Source organism: Cydia splendana, chromosome 8 (assembly GCF_910591565.1).
Source record: "Cydia splendana chromosome 8, ilCydSple1.2, whole genome shotgun sequence".
Lineage (NCBI taxonomy): Eukaryota > Metazoa > Arthropoda > Insecta > Lepidoptera > Tortricidae > Cydia > Cydia splendana.
Window position 1 is genome coordinate 16,530,988 of NC_085967.1, and position 12,484 is coordinate 16,543,471.

The following is a 12,484-nucleotide window of genomic DNA, read 5'->3' on the forward strand; positions in this document are numbered from 1 at the left end:
TTTTAACGAACACTACTATCGTACGAACTTTTGAACTTTTAAATTGAATACTTTAATGACTATATTCACTTTCATTACACGTAAATATACCAAAAAAAGCTAGTATAAGTCAATTTGAAATAATTTTACGAAATGATGCAGATGCATTGTTTTAACTGTTCCGTTGTTCGCAACCGAACCAAAAGGTACAACTTTGATGGTGCCAATTTAAATCTCACTTGTCAGATTACTCTCACTGTTGATTGATTAAAGATGGCTCCTGACGCAACTACCTGCATGTCCGAAGCATAGAAAGCCCTGCACTGACGCAACTCCAGATCAACGAAAGTCCAATGTCAATGAGTGCGTAATAAATATCTTACTGATAACACTGTGTGAACTGCACGAACAAGTGAATGTTGTCGAGGCAGTTTTACGCCGCACGACCCTTAAAATCATTATACAACTGCACCAGATTTTACCGGCAAATTAAGAGGAATGTTGTGAAACGTAATGAAACTGACAACGGTTCATTTCTGTCATAAATTTGCAATTAAAAAGATAAAAGACAATGATGTTGCGAAAGCTCAAGTCTACAAAACGTGTTATGAAATAAATAGTATACTTTGATATTTTATGGGGTTCGTGGAATTTTAAACGAATATTATGTTAATCGTGATATCCACATGCGTCTATTAATTTGATCAAGACTCGGTTAAATTTGAAAACCCTGATTACCGTGTCTTTGATGTACCTAAAATATTTTGATTTGGGGTTTGGTCTAAAAAGTGTTTTTTTTTAATCCATTTCTCTAAGGAGTCTTAATTAAATAATAGCAAATGACGTGAAATGCTGTTACAGTGTTACACGAATTGCAAATACGCTTGGTTTCTTGGATAAGGGGCTGTCCATAATTTTTTTTGACGATTTTTGACCCCCGCCCCCTAAAATCATCCAAAAATCATGCTTCGAATGACGCCGTTTCCTCCTACGTCATGCTACCAACATCCGATGTCCAACATTTATGAATAGCCCATATGTATTGAAAAAAAAAACAGTATTATTGACAGGTCCATCACTTGAACACACAAATTGAAAATTTTAGCACAAATCGTATCAATTACATGTGCCATACTTTCCTAATTTATGACAAAAAAAATACTAACCGAGTTACTCACCAGGCCTAACGGAACATAACTTAAAAACCTGTAGTTAGTAGGTAGTTGCCACACCCTAATCGGCTTCAGTAGCATCCCGTTCAATTTCGCAAACCATTGCTTACACCCTGTGAGGTAGGCGAGTGTGTAATTTACTTTTATATAGGTAGGTAGGTATATACTTAGATTTTCTGTATTATTAATGAATTATGTAGCTACAGCTATGGACAATTTTGAAATAAAAAATTAAAGGAAAACCATAACTTTGGATCAATCATACCTATTAACTTTGTTTATTATAGTCTTGCGGCTAGCGAACGATAAGACCTTTAGAAATCGCTTTTCGTTCATGTCGTCTCGGATATGGGTGAATATGGTATCGATGCATTCAGTGTAATGCCCTCAACACAAATATATGAGATGCCAAGCGCGAAAGTGGTGAGGGTAGTTGCTGTGACATCATAAATTCGGCAGTACAAACTTTTATTTTATTTTCTTTTAAACATACCATGTGGGGTATCAAATGAAAGGACTTTGTGAGTAGGTCACAAATATGTAACATACTATACCATTTTCAATACTTAGTCTAACAAATTATTAGAAAACGTTCAAAAATTTCACAATGCACCGTTGAATTTTAAGTGCTCTAAATTGAAAATGGCTGAATGGATTAGTCTAAAATACATACCAAATGACTGTAAATATTCTCTATATAATGTTAAAAAATAATTAACCAGATATATAAAAAAATAAGAAAAGTACATCAAGTTGAAAAAAGTATAATTTTCTGTTACATAACACAAATAAAAGAAAAGGTAGCTGTAATGTCGTATAAAGAAATCAAGGAGGCGGCCCTGGATAGAGTCAAATGGAGAGAGCTACACCGACAAGAGTCTAACTCTTTAATTTACGACGAGACGTTTTAAAGAAGAACATAAACAATCTCAAATAAAAATAAAAAAACACTATAAAAAGTGGCGCTATCTTTGGCAAATTCTTTATATTCGTCTAGTAATCACATCATTTTAAGTACATTACTTTCTCGAAGACTCGAAGAGGTTTCTTATTTTGTACATACATATTTAAAATTCCATGCGAACTAAGTGGAGGACAACAGATACTTCTCATAGTTCTCAGTGTATAGTGCGACATAAAATAGTAGAAATAAAATAAAATGGAACTAAAAAAAAAATTATACTTAATTGTTGCCGTGTTTAAGCATTTTACGTCAAAAATGTGACAGTTACGTAGGAAGTAGCGCCCTCATTTATTTTCTACATTTTCTTGTCGGACTAATAGGTAGCTAGTATTTAATATAAATACAAAGTCGAATGCAAATTGCGTTACATTTCTCCGTTATATATTACTCCATGCAGATTCAATAATACGTGTTGCATCGAATGTCATAACGCGCGATTAGCGATAATTTGAGGAATAGCGGCGCGCACGCACGCAACGTGGCGTGCGCGGTGATCCGGCGGTGTTGGGTAACCAGGGGAAGTGCGAACGCCTTTTGCCTCTCAAATAGGGGTGTCTTTACTGTAAACCAGTTTTAATACGTCGTATTTCATAAATATAGTTTTGAGTGCTAGAGTTAGACCAAGAAAAGTCTGCAGCGATTTTGATAGCCCACGCAGTGCAAGTGTTATTTATACGTCATAATTTCATAGAAGTTTTCAAGATTTTTCGCGGTATCAGAAAAGTGAGATACTTGGAATTTAAAAAGGATTGAAATTTAAGTTTGGCATATCTAGTTAAATAGTATTAAAATTATTATTATTCATATTAAAGCTGGAACGCAGCTAGCCCAATAATACGATTCATACGCTAATTTTCATATCAATCAGATGAAATGAAAGAAATCTGAAAATGGTGAAAATTTGTGATAATTCCTTCGCTAAGGTAGGATAATTTATGTGTTTATTTCATTGACGACTTTATGTTTACTCGGAAGTGATGTTCTAACTAATGAATGAATTTTCTAGCTGATGCAATTACTACGCAGATTTGCAGTAGTTCATTCATCGTCAAAACTCGTTTTAATAGTACAACCGCGAAGCGAATAAGCTTAAAGTGAGTAAAAAGGCCAGCTGAAGGTTAAAGAACTTAAAGATAAGTTCATATCCTTTTTTGTGTCTGCTTTCAATTTAGGTTTTATTTTGGCTACCTACCTGGCATTAACATTTAACACTTTTAACAGCGATTGTGATTATATAGTTAACCAATTTAACGTGAACATTTGTCATGAAAGCAGATATGAGCGTAAACGGGCTCACAAGAGGCGACGCCCAGGATCGCGCAATATGGAGGAAGCAAGTAGGAAAGCGGACCTTGGCAAAGGCCGGGATAACGCTAGGTAGAAGAAGAAGTTAACCAATTTGACTGCATAATAGTTACAATGTACGTAATAGACATTTATAAGAAGTTTTCAGTTATGATGGAACCCTGTCGATCAGCAGGCCTTCAGGCGTGATGTTGCGTTATCATTGCGCCACGCCCCACTAGATAACTTGTTATAATTGTAGCAGGAAAATTAGAACATAATTGCTGAATGATTTTCTTTTCGGTAAGGGGTAATTCCAAGGACTACCAGTATTATTTAATTAAACATATAGTTCGTTTTTTTGCATTAGAAAAAGACCACGCAATCTTGACGTGTCTTTAAATTGAAAAACGCTTTTTAAAAATCAGTATAATATTACTCATGAAAACAAAAGAATTTTCAAAGGTGTTTTTCAATAAAAAGACACGTCAAGATTGTTTACCTTTTTCGTAATGCTGTAAAAACGAACTATAAGTATTTTTCTTGTCACGTGTCACCATTCTTACAAAATATTTTTTCAAGTATTCAACAGCTATTTAGGTTGTGGGGTGGATAATTAATACTAACAAGAAAATATTTTAGGTTGTTTTATTTTTTTCTTGCCAGATCCTTGTTGTGAAAAATGGTTTGTTGTTTTGGTTTAAACTATAAGAAAACCCTAAAAATTACTTGCTGACGTGGACTTTCCATATAGAAACATTAAATGCATTGAAAAATGCTTTTATTAAAGCGATAGTAGCAAGAAATTTTATATTTTAGTAGGTACATCGCTACAGTTTTACAGCCTGGTTGATATTTTTTTATCTTATTAACACCATGCACCATACAGCCTAGGTAAAGTATTGAAATCTAAACAGGTATTAAAAAAAAATTGCTAAAACCTTGGCCCAGTCACTATTAAGTATTAACGAGTACCGGACCCAACTACGAAACCAAACCCACGTTATGCATTTTCGAGTCAAAAACTATCATTATTACTTATCATTTAATTAAGCAAGCTACGCCGGGTAATCAATTAAGTTACATATATATTTATTTCGTGGGAGGCTAATCTAGGAAAATCTATTTGGCTTATTGTTTATTCGAAGGCCTCAGTTATCCATATATCTGAGTTTGACAATTAGTGTTGGTGTTACAGGTGGCTGATTATCATTAGCGAGATATCGATTGGTCAACGTTATCCATATGCCATAGGCTAATCGAGATATACTTGTACCCAATTGTAAGAAATATTTAAAAGTGGTCCTAAGGTCTTTAAGGGGCCCACAGAGTACCAGTTCGCCGGACGATATCAGCCTGACAGTTGTTCGGAGCTGTCAAATTTTGCTTCTAACTGACAGGCCGATATCGTCCGGCGGACTGGTAATCAGTGGGCCCCTTCGGAATTAAAACATTAAAAATCTAAGATCCACCTTAAACTCCACTCCATACTAAACATATTAAAACTACTTGATAACTCAGTCAAATCTAAGCAGTTACCTTAAAACCATAACTTTGCCACAGTTTGCTAAAGTTTTTTTTGTTGATTTTTTACTTGTAGTGAGAATGTTTTAACACAAAGGTACTAAATGATCTATTAATCGACGGCAATTATCACATATTTCACAGGTATAAATTGACTCTTTTATACTTATATGACGTTAAAGGATGACTCACGTTAGACCGGGCCAAGCGGGCCGTGTCCGGGCCGGAGCTTCCGGCGTTTCCTTCCTTCCTATGACAGATGATAGGTGATCACGTGATGCTTTCCATAGAAAACGAAGCTCCGGAAGCTCCGGCCCGGACACAGCCCGGTCTAACGTGAGTCATCCTTAAAGCTATCAGTTAAACGGTAGGTCTTAGCTTTGTCTGTTTTGCTGCATGCTTAATGCTTTTTGTGGAATAAAGGCAAAACAGATATGCTCAAAGCTCTACAAATGGGTCGTTCTCTCATTTCGTGCAAATCGGTGATGTTCTCTCGATTTGTAAATTTTCTTTTAAATGGTACATTTTTGGGTATTCATGCATTGTGGATTCATTTATTGACACTTTTATGCTAAAGGCACCTTCGTAACCTTATTCCTTCTCATTTAATAAGACTGGTGGTAATGAACTATGCGCTGGTAATGAAATGGGCATGGATGGTAATTTTATCAGTGGAGGGTAATGAAACAAACTTATGAAATCGCAATAAAAAAACTTTAGTTAAAGAAAATTAACACCATTAATATAATGAACACCATTAAAATCACGTGTCTTAAGCGCTGTGCAGACGATCAACCCGACTTAACAAATACTCCGGCTTGACAATCGCGACTTATGATTTACCACCTAGCTTGTAGCAATTGTCAAGCACAATTTACGTGATTGAAGACGTATTTCGTATTGTTTATTTATTTAATGATTACACAGCACTACATCAGTCTTGTCACCAACACACTGAGAAACTACATACTTTAATTTAAAATTAACATCCAAATACACTCGACTGCCAATCCATCCACCGTAGCTTCATAAGCTCGCAAAATCTCAAGCACTCGTGAGTCAACAGGAGATGCACCAGGAGAAGCCTAAGGGTTATATTTCTAATGTCCGGTACAAAAAGTCTTACAAGCCTCTCTACTAGTTCAAGGCAGCCAGAGTCTCCACGAAAAGCCCAACAAGCTAAAAGTAGTAGGCTTAAGTTGTGCCTCACCTCCAAAAAATGAAGCCCAGGGTTCCTAAAATAAATATTTTTTGGTAATACATCCTAAGGAAATTCTTTTGGACCTTTTCCAATAGTAGAATGTACATTGACTCGTAAGGGATCCAGGCTAATGCTGACGCCTCCGACTTGCTTCTGACCAGAACATTGTAAAAAACTTTTATGGGGCAAGGGTCATGGAATTCTCTGACGTTGCGAGTGACAAAGCCTAATCTACTGAAGCTACAGTACCAAGTGCTTTGATATGGTCGTGAAATGTTAGCCGCGTATCGAATATAACCGCAAGATCCTTTACTGAGACGACTCTTGTTATTACAAGAGTCTATTGATCTAAGAGTCTATTGGCTCAGGTGCAAGAAAAAATTGAGCATGTGTAGGAAATAGGGCTTGATTAAAACTACAGACTTGACACTTAGCCGCATTGAAAGTCAGTTTATTATCCCGACTCCATTGGAACAGAGATGAAACATCCTCCTGCAGCAACTTACAATCCTCCTCCTTCTCAACTCAATATACCAATTTACGATCGTCGGCGTAGAGTAGACAACGAGCGTTATAGATAACCGAGGGCAGGTCATTGACCATTATTCCAAATAGGAAAGGCCCCAAGATTGAGTCGTGGCTGTCACCAGAACGAGTATGGTACGGATCTGTTACGAAGTGGCCACGCTGGTCGTTGCGTAGTGCGGTTGATCACGCACATAACTGGCAAAAATGTTAAGCAAATTTGGATTGAACCCAATAGCGTCTAGTTTGTGTGGGAATACATCGTTACCCACACGATTGAAGGCTTTTCGGAAATCATAATACAGGACGTCTACCAGGATACCCATATCCAGATGCTCTGAGATGGTGTCAACCAAGGTCAGGTTAGTTTCCACAGACCGTTTCGCTCTGAAACCATGCTGAGTGTTCCACAGGAATAATGGTTTCACTTGTTTCGACAACGTGCCATGGAGTATGGACTCAAACAGCTTTGCTAAAGCTGAAAGAAAAGAATATCTTGACTTTGAGATCGGTCTTACCCGTGAAATCTTCCAATGGTGAAGATATGTACTTGTGGAGAGTAGGTACCAGATTAAGCATGGAGTGTATTGGACCATTCAAATGCTCTAAACACCCCTTTAATATATATGCAGGTACCTAAGTAGTCTGGACCAACAGCATAGAAGCCCGAAAAACTTACTTTGGTGTTAAGACCCCTTATGCAGGTTCCTAAGTAGTCTGGACCAACAGCATAGAAGCCCTAAAACTTACTTTGGTGTTAAGACATTTTGGTAAATTAGATCCAGTGAAGATTTCGAATCAGGATTCCGAACTATGTATTACTGGTTGGTTTTTGTCTGACTCCCATTGACGTTGGACTTACGAAATGACCACGATTATCGGGCTACATAGTTGGAAATAAACAGCATTGTCAAGGGTACTCTTATTTTGAAAGTCTTGGAGTCTCCTTTGAGCTTAAGTTCATCGACAGTGCACCATGAATAACAGCAGATATGCCCGTATGTCCTCCGATCCTCAAGCTATATTCCACAGATGGATGAACTTGCGATGGTCCACCGCCCTGAGAGGGATTTTACACCGCTTTTTACTGCTGGTATCAGTTTTCTGAGATTTATCACGCACGGATTGGGAATTGTCGCTTTTGACGGCGGAGGCACTATTATTGCTTATCGGCCTGTGTTTATGTTTCTGTAGTTTCTGCCCTTTATTCCAAACATTTGCCCCGTTCTCTACCTTATCGTCGACAGGTATCAGATGATTCCAACTCACTTAGTCTCTTGGTAACGTGTCAAATTTCTCAGCACAGTCCTTGAGTGCGGTCTGGTATTATATGTAGAGCGGCAGATTATGTTAATCTACTGCGCTCTAGTTAAATCCAAAAAATCACCAGTTGGGCTCCCCTATATATTATTACATACAGTTTTAAATGCTTATACCAACATTCTATTTATAATAACTTAACCCTCTGTCCATTAAATGCACTGCCTCAAATACATTATCATTACCTTCTAAATTCGTTCATTACCTTCCCTGGCAAAATTGGAAGGCAAAGAAATGAATGAAACAGATATGAATGAAGTTTTGGAGGTTTTCGTCGCCTAGGTCGGTTGATATCAGACCTTGATTTCGCAGAATAAGCCACACGAAAGGCAACCCTAAAACCCATCAATTAGGTATAATTTTAATAATGTACAATTGGTACTTACTGTATAAATCACTAGATGGCGATGAAGATTTATCTGAACCACACTCCTTCCCGACACGAGAGAACGTAGGTATTTTCGTTAAAAGCAACATACGGACGACCGCTGTGGTAGCACGCGGCCAACTGACTGACCAACAATGTGTTGTATCCACGGGAAGTGCTATATACCCTTGCTATATAGTAAAACATAGCTAATCCATTTCTCGCGTCGGTAATGAAGAAATTGCTTGGGCCATCACTTATAAGGCTGTATAGTTTTATTGTTAATTTCTTAGCGTATAATATTATAGGATATAAAACATAACTAAATTACTTGTTTACTGAACCAACAACAAGTTTTCTATTTTTAGTATCTTAAGGTTCAAATGGAGGTCAAAGTTTAACTTCACGCGTTACATGCAGAGAGGAATGAAAATAGTGGGGGTTAATTGTAAATATAAAGAAAATAACCACCTTTTTAGAATTGTTCATGGCGGGCCAATATACTTTAGGTCCTATGTTACAACCTTGCATTAACAGATATTCGAAAACACCATCACATTTTTGGTAAATTGCAAATAATACCGATTTGCACGAAATGCGAGAATGACCCAAATATGTCTCTTTTCTCAATTGGTTAAGTACCTACAGGTAAATACTTATGTATTATGTACTCCCCATTGGTTTGATTGTTTCAAATCTATAATTAATGTCATAGATTTGACGCTCGAATCGCCCGATATGAAGCATATCGCAGTTAATTAGTGCCGACGGTTGCCGTCATAGTGCCTCGGGTAGCCATAGTGCCTCGGGTAGCCATTACATTTTCAAGGCAAATAGCTGCCTAATTGATCTCACGCTATAGATAGACCGCGGATCTGTTGGCCCGTTTCCGTTGTTTTTTTTTTCGCGTGAACTTTCTATTACGCCATGTATATGAAAGTACTTTTGATAAGATCAGCTTTTTATTGTATTCTATTAATGTTATTCTGATGGCAAATGGTTATCCATTTCGACTTAAGTGAAATAGAGTGAGGGCTCTGCAGACCCAGATGAATAACAAGTAAAGGATGACTCACGTTAGACCGGGCCGTGTCCGGGCCGGAGCTTTCGGCGCTTACTTTTCTATGACATGATAGGCGATGACGTGATGCTTTCCATAGAAAACGATGCGCCGGAAGCTCCGGCCCGGACACGGCCCGGTCTAACGTGAGTCATCCTTAAACCAATCTTTTTATTTATACCGCGCGCATCCGAGCTGCATACATCGCCATTGTTAGTAGCTCGGTACTGCTTACAGGGCTAGCGTGTCTTATAGTAAGTCTTGTGAGTTTGTGATAACCCTACTGTGTTCTTGTGCGGTGTCGCCATTTACACAAACATCAAAGGCCTGTATCGGTCCACTGTTACTTTTTACACTGTGTAAATATTATGCAGCAGTAAATAATAATAGGGCTGTGCTGGTGAGTTATTTTTGGTTTACAAATGCATACGGAGTTTCAATAATGGTTATAAAAAAAAACTGGACAAGTGTGAGTCGGACTTGCCCACCGAGGGTTCCGTACTTTTTACATATATACAGCCTGGTGACAGACAGACGGACAGACGGACAGTGGAGTCTAAGGGTTCCCCCAAATATGTCGACGCGGAATCGGCAAAACCCGATAGGAAAAAGCTTTATGTCTACGCAATAAGAGCGAAAAAGTCGTTGTTCGGCTCGGCTCGCATCGGCCGGCACCTGCCGACGTGTCGACGGCTTTTTCGCGCTTATTGCGCGGACATAAAGCTGTTTCCTATCGGATTTTGCCGAATGCGCGTCGATATATCTGGGGAGACCCTTAGTAATAAGGTCCCGTTTTTACCCTTTGGGCGTACCCAAAGGGTAAAAACGGGAGAAAGCCCTATCGTTAATTTTTAGGGTTCCGTAGAACCCTAAAAATTAACGATAGGGCTTTCTTTGTCCTATATGTATATTATACTACTCTTTGCCGTATCGTATGTGTATGGAAACAGCAGCCTATCGGCGGTTAGTCGATTGTCGTGCTCTTAATTTGGATAAGGTTAGAAGGTTAACACTCAATACGTTGTTTGACAGCGTCTATAAAATGCGAGCTATAGAGAACAATTCATTATTACAGAACCAATATGGTCGTATGTTCGTTCATTCAAAACTAAATACGCGACCATTTGCTTCTGAGGCATTGTGGCCATAAAGGTATTGGGTTCGGCTTACAATTAATATTGAAATGATCTATTGGTTAAATAGTTGGTTATTAGTTAGACCTACACAACAATTTTTAGAGGACACTATGTCATGTGTATGTATATGTAAAACGATTACTTCAGAATCATATGTAGAAAACATAAACTTGTGATGTGGGAATTTTCAAATTTCCCAATTTTTATTCACCTTGTAACGTATACATATGTCATTACATGTCTTGAGAAGGTTACAAGGTGAATAAAAATATGTTTATAGGCTAATAAGTCTAGTCTACCTAATCATTTTCAATGAGTATCTAATGATAATGAATATGTACCTACTTGAACTTGTTGAATATTACGGCGTTTCAATTAGGTACTTATTGTTTGCATTTGCAATTAACTCAACATACGAATCTTGAGCTAGAACAAAAACGCACTTGGTATTGGGTGATTAACAAAAAGTGCCACTTACGGCAAAAAAAGTATTTCTTGTTGTTTCCCAAATAAATAATATTAGTATATATAATACCTATATATCTGATGGTGATGATGATTAACCTAAACCAAAAATCAATGAGGGGAACCAGAAATACTAAATATTTTTGTATGAAGATTCGTATCATTAGATGAATAGGAAAATATTATAAGACTATTTTTGTTTATGTTTTAAAAATATTTGGTTTGGTAAAGTTTTTTTCTATTTAATTCATACAATGAAGTAAAAAAAAACAGGTGTGAAATAAAGTTTTTAGCATTTTGGCGCATGTCAAATAGAGATTTATGTTACAGAAACAAGAAATGCCGCGTTTGCTTGCGCAACCTCATAAAAGGGTCGATTACGGGTCAGCACTTGACATTTTACTTTGTTAACAGACCCTTTATCACATTAAGCATTGTTACCTTTGTGAACCCGTAACATTACGTGTTTGTCCGAAGGTTTTGTTCGAAAATTCTACACACCAATTGTGTTAGGTAGGTAGCTGTTGTAAACAACTTCCTTAATGCATGCTCGTGATAGTGTTTTGTTTTGTGACTCACTGGGCGCAGGTCCGTAAAGGATATGTGTGATTGAATAGTTGGCTAATTACGATATGTGATTAATAAGATTATATGTCTTGTAATTATTTTATTCTTTTCCGTGCTGTTAATTAATGGGACTGTTCTTGTGAGAAAATGTATTTCCAACCAAAGATATTTAATTAATTAATGCCTAATTATACCAACATGTATATACATGTTGGTATAATTAATAAAGGTATTAATATAATTTATTCAATAACAAAACTTATACAAACTATTATTAAAATTATGTATAAACTAAATAAATTAAAACTAAAACTAATAAAATAAATAAATAAAACTTACCCACCTACCTTAGGTCCCCCAGATCTGTCCCCTGCGGAAGGGTGCCCATAAGGCTGGCTACATTCCCACGCTGAATAGCTAGGCCTATTCTTTGGCCTAGGAATGAGCCAGCCCTAGGGTCACCCGTGGTTTCCAATAGTCTTTTTTTTAGGCCCTTAAGACGAAACGGGAGCTGAGCTAAAAGTCAATTTTGAGATTTCAAGCTGAATATACCCGTCGCTCTGACGGGGCGTGAGAGACTGTATTTGTGTGTGTAATGCACGCACACAGATGCGTACGCTTGCACCCGCGCGCGCCTCATTGCCGACAATTTGCAATGTTATTTTTCGTGCGTTACTGCCACGAGGCGTTCACTTATTACTTACTGTGTTGCGATTGAATTTTTTGACCCGGCTTACGTTTACGGAACTCGATAATCTTTCTACTACTGTGACTTGGCTTTGTTTACTTGACTTTGCTGATCAGCTTATTGTTTTGGACTCCGTGAGTTGTGGTTACCTATTGGACCGCACGCAATTCATCTACCTTTATTCAAGTAATTAAGCGTAATTAGCCGAAACCTTTATAAGAGTGTAATTCAT

At 37.4% G+C, this 12,484-nt stretch overlaps 2 long non-coding RNA genes across 2 annotated transcripts in view; one reads left to right on the forward strand and one right to left on the reverse strand.

Annotated features, from left to right (window-relative positions):
* Positions 1–12,484, reverse strand: part of LOC134792923 (uncharacterized) — a 242,032-nt gene that overhangs the window by 160,883 nt on the left and 68,665 nt on the right. The gene's annotated exons all lie outside the window — the stretch shown is intronic.
* LOC134792922 (uncharacterized) overlaps positions 1–12,484 on the forward strand; it is a 254,775-nt gene that overhangs the window by 143,933 nt on the left and 98,358 nt on the right. The gene's annotated exons all lie outside the window — the stretch shown is intronic.